At 41.8% G+C, this 4,850-nt stretch overlaps 1 long non-coding RNA gene across 1 annotated transcript; it reads left to right on the top strand.

Annotated features, from left to right (window-relative positions):
* The first annotated feature begins 2,419 nt into the window (after positions 1-2,419).
* LOC123392549 lies at positions 2,420-3,824 on the top strand. The gene is made up of 2 exons (XR_006607302.1): positions 2,420-2,612; positions 3,627-3,824. It is a non-coding gene; the product is annotated as an uncharacterized LOC123392549 (long non-coding RNA).
* Positions 3,825-4,850: the final 1,026 nt, after the last annotated feature.

Genomic DNA, 4,850 nt, shown 5'->3' with positions numbered 1-4,850 from the left:
CTTTGTCAAACATTTGTTGACTGTATTTATGGGGGCCTATTTCTGGTATCTTTATTCAGTTCCATTGATCTGTTTATTCTTTTGTTAATACCACACCATCTTGACTACTGTAGCTTTATCATAAGTCTTGATGTCGGGTAGAATTTTATGTTATATTTATTTACTTATGAGAGAGAGAGAGAGATTGAAAGAACACAAGCAGGGAGAAGGGGCAGGGAGAAAGAGAAGCAAATCCCCCTGCTGTACAGGGATCCCAATGTGGGGCATAACACTGGTTAGTATTAGTCCTCAATTTTGTTCTTCTCTTTTAATATTGTGTTGGCTAGCCTGGATCTTTTGCTTCTCGTATAAACTCAAGAATAATTTTGTTGATATACATAAGAAAACTTGTTGGGATGTTTACTGGCATTTCACTGAATCTGTAGATCAAGTTGGGAAGTAAATATACTTTGACAAAATTGTCTTTTATCCACAAACATGGGATATCTCTCAATTTATTTAATTCTTCTTTGATTTCTTTGTCCCTTTTCTGATATCTTACAGCAACCATAATCAGTAATACTCATTTAGCAATAAATCATTAATTGTTTCATAATAATCCAACTATTGTTTCAAGCTCTTATTATCACTTAGCATTTTATGTAAGATATACTGATTCCATGCTTTCTAATTGTATTTTAAATGCCATCCTCAGGGAAATAAGTCTTAGAAACATTAAAAAAAAAAAAAAACCTTAGAAAGTTTTAGTATCCTGTCCAGGGTCACATGTGACTCACCTAGGTTAGCATTCTTTTAAGAGTGACAGATTTCCTTCCTTGACACTATCACTCTCACTGCAAATGTCAGTAAGGTCTATTTCAAATAGTTCTTAACAACTCCCCAAATTCTTTTATGTGGGCTTTCAATAAGAGCAACAAGAAGATGGTTGATCGAAAATGAACCTCTACTATAGAATGAACCAAGTAGAATTTATTAAACAGTTCATTTAAGAGCATGGTGAGTGTATGTCTATGTACCCCAGAATACATACATGCTAAAAAAAAAAAAAAATACTACAGTTCTGGTTCTGGTGCTTACTACCAAAAACCCTTAGCTCTGCAGGACACTAGTGAAATACTGAGCCAGGAATGATTAAGGAGCCTGGGTTCTAGTTTTGGGTCTCTACCTCTGTTGTTCTTTTCTGAGCATCACATTGATTCCAGCCAGTACACATACATCCCTTCCTTTGACTACTCCAAGGGGCTTACACTAACTATGGAAAATGTGCTCCTATGATTCTCTGCTTGTGATTGGGTTAAGATACAAAATTGCCATCCCCTTTATTAGTGTGATCTTCACTCTAGCCCTGCTGTTTATTTTATGTCTTTGTGTAACGCTGAACCTAAAGAAAGGACTTTGCTTCACTGTCTTTTCTGCAAATTTTCCTGCTTTGATAACAAGTCGTACAACACCTGCTCTCTCTGTATGGCCTGTGGCAGTCAAAGAGGATTTATAAGGCTCCTATGGCAGAGCAACTCAGGGCGGAATGATGCCACCTTTGTCTTCCCCCATCACTCAGGATTCCTTTCTGCCCACTGCCAAACCCCTCCCTCCTCACCTGCTGAGGTAGGCTGTGTTTACCAACATCATGTTTACTGTACATCTTGCACTTCAAACTTCTTTTGTAAATTTTGTTAATGCGGTTCTTATTTTGATTTTCAGTGACTTCTGTTTTATTGCATGTCCTCTGCAGCATTGACACTGGGAAAACTCCAAGGGTGGTTGGGTTGGTACTTTGTCTTTTCCCTGGGTTGGTGGGGGACAGTACCTCCAGGGTCCAGTGATCCCCTGTCACCTCTGGCAGACAACAGTCTGTGGCTTAGCACAGCTTTTCTTATAAATCTGTTCTCAGCTCACAGAGAGAAGGTGGTCATCACTGATGTGGGCTTTAAATAAAATCATGTGTCTTTCAGGAGGAAAAGGCAAAGGACTGGAGTCATGCATCATGACACCCCAACATATTAGAAAGAATAAATGACTTCTGGACTCCCAGGCAAGTTGGGAGAAATAAAGCAAGGTAGAGGTCAGAAGGGAAGGTGTTCTGAGAAGGAAAACAGGGATGAAAATGAGTGCTATAGTGTGAATGAGGGAGAGGTCACAGCCGGGGGAGATAGAGGTGGGATAAAAGCAGTGCCTTTGGAGCTATGTATAGATAACGGGGGTAAGAGGCCACCCTAAAAGGTGAAGCTGAAATGTCTACAGAAGAAGCAGAACACCAGATTAATTCTGGTAATACTTCATACATTGCTCTCTTTGTCCATGGAAGAAGCAGTGAGGGGAGCTGTTATTCTGGACTTCATCTTTTAAAATGTATTATTTTATTTTGAGGAAAAGTGTGGAAAAGTACCCAAAACAATCTAATGGAAATGAATGTATTAACTAACCTCTGGAATTAACAAATGTTACAGTTTCGAGATCAAGATAGCTGCTCTGGACTTTCATTGGCGAAGTAAACCATTTTGGGATCGAGCGAGAACCCCTTTGTCCCCCAACTTCAGTTCTGTGTCCCTACCTCTCTCTGAAGACTGCAACTCTTGAATTTGGGAGAGTCCCTGCAGTCTCTGGACTCAAAGGTGAGCAATAAGAAACAACAGAATTTGAAGATAATGAAATGACAGAAAAATTGGGGGGAAATTGTCCTAGATAGAAGTAGCCAAGGATGGCAACCCTGGTACCTTCCCTAGATTTCATTAAACTAATGCCATAGGAAATCAGATGTGTCATTTCCAGTCTTTGAAAAGCATAAGCAGGTTTAAAAGTCATAAAAAGTCTCGGAAATAGATTTGGGACTATTCAACTGCAAAGGAATCTGCTGAGGAAGAAAAAGGGAAACTACCTTGAAGATAATGTAGTTGCCTTCGGAGCTCTCCTTGAGTTCAGCTTTCCAAGAGGACATCCTGGAGACATGGGAGGATGTGAGGAATCTGAGGTTAGCACTGAGGAACCTCCTTTCTTTTCTTTTCTTTTTTTTTTTTTTTTAAAGATTTTATTTATTAATTTGACAGACAGAGATCACAAGTAGGCAGAGAGGCAGGCAGAGAGAGGGGAGGAAGCAGGCTCCCTGCTGAGCAGAGATTCCCTGATGGGGGGGCTCGAGCCCACGACCCCGGGGATCATGACCTGAGCCGAAGGCAGAGGCTTTAACCCACTGAGCCACCCAGGCACCCCAGGAACCTCCTTTCAAATGGAGTCAGGGTCCAATGTCATGCAGGTCCCACTCATGGCAGCCTGTGGAACCACTACAGGAAGGAAGACCACAATTATCTTGACAAGCGAGGACATTTCTCATGTAGGAATCTCACCTCCTGCTTGTAAGAGATCCCTCCCTGCCTAGCAACAACGCTCTAACCACCGCTTGCGGTTAATGAGAAAGCACCTCAACCTTGAACTCTTGTTCTTCCACAATGAACTTCTATTTAAAACAACCCTCCCTGAGTTCCTCCTAAAGCCTAATGAAGGTGACTCTCCCTTTGTCTCTTCAAACTTGCTAAGATTCACCCTACTTTGCTTGTCCCAAATTGCAAATCCTCTGCTCTTCCTGAAGAAACTCAATTTGCTGATAGAGTAACTGACTCTTTTATTTTAAGGTTGACTGCAGGGACCTGTAAGAAGAGCGTCAGATTTCTGAAATTGCCAAAGGAGAAGAAGTTCTCAAGTAGTGTTGAGAACAAGAACAAAAAAACTGCTTTTAACAGTCTGATCAGAACAAAAGAGAGATCAAAGGGGTTGCAGGCCCACTTCTTGGGACAGCTGGTGAAATGTTAATAAATGGTTGAAAGAATCCAGAACAACTCATTTTCCATTTTTGTTCATTTGTTCATTTCCTCCCTTTTTCTATGTAGGAAAAATGTAGAATAATCAGTTACAGCAGACCCCGAGGTCTCAGAGAGGTGAATTGCTGGTAAGAGAACACACAGCATGGCCCAATGAGCCATCATCCCAGAGGCAGATGAATGATGTACCAGGGGATAAGTACAATTGCAGATGTGATTATAGAATCTTAAGTGCTTCCAAACTTGGGATGGGCAGATTTTAATTTTCAAAATGGTAGAAAAAGATTATTTGGGATTTAGAGGCCAGGAAACTTAACTCCCCTCCCCTCCCCTCCCACCCCTCCCCTCCCCTCTCCTCTCCTCTCCTCTCCTCTCCTCTCCTTTTCTTACCTTACCTTACCTTTCTTAGGAAAGGAAAGAGGTGTGTTATGGAGAGATGCCCATAGAGGCAGATCTCTGCCAAGAGATTTCTTCCACCTGAGGCCCTTCAGTTCCTGGTGGCAAAGGAACCAGAAGACATAATCTTGAGAGGACACCTTACCTCCAAAGGTTACGGCTCAGAGTGGAGCTACCAGAAGGAACTGTGTTTACCTTTGTGACCCTGAGGAATCCCTCACACTCTGAACCTCTTTTTGGAAGAGTCTCCAAAAATCCTTTATCAACTTTGATTTGACAGACATGGAAGTTTAGGTGCCTGGATTGGCAAGGTCCAGAGAGAGGAAGCAACCTGTCCAAGTTTACACAGCTGTTAATTGCTGAGCTGGGATCAGAGCCAAATGGACTGAGTCACCACCTGGGGTTCTCCCCCTGTAGGCCACAGTTGCATTGCCTTATGTGCACTTTTCATTGGTACCTGTATAGCTTTTATCTACCCAATAAGACTGCATTCAGTTCACATTTATTGTGCATTTGTTGCATGGCAACCATTATGATAGCTGTTTTGTGGATGTAAAGGTGATGAAAATCTGGTTCTCCCTGAGCTTCTACTGTAGCGAGGGACATGAGCAGTGATCCATTCACAGTGTGAGACTCAATGGG

This window comes from Mustela putorius, unplaced genomic scaffold (assembly GCF_011764305.1).
Source record: "Mustela putorius furo isolate JIRA1106 unplaced genomic scaffold, ASM1176430v1.1 tig00000585_pilon_pilon_pilon, whole genome shotgun sequence".
Classification (NCBI taxonomy): Eukaryota; Metazoa; Chordata; class Mammalia; order Carnivora; family Mustelidae; genus Mustela; species Mustela putorius.
This window is presented reverse-complemented; position numbering and strand designations above follow the sequence as displayed.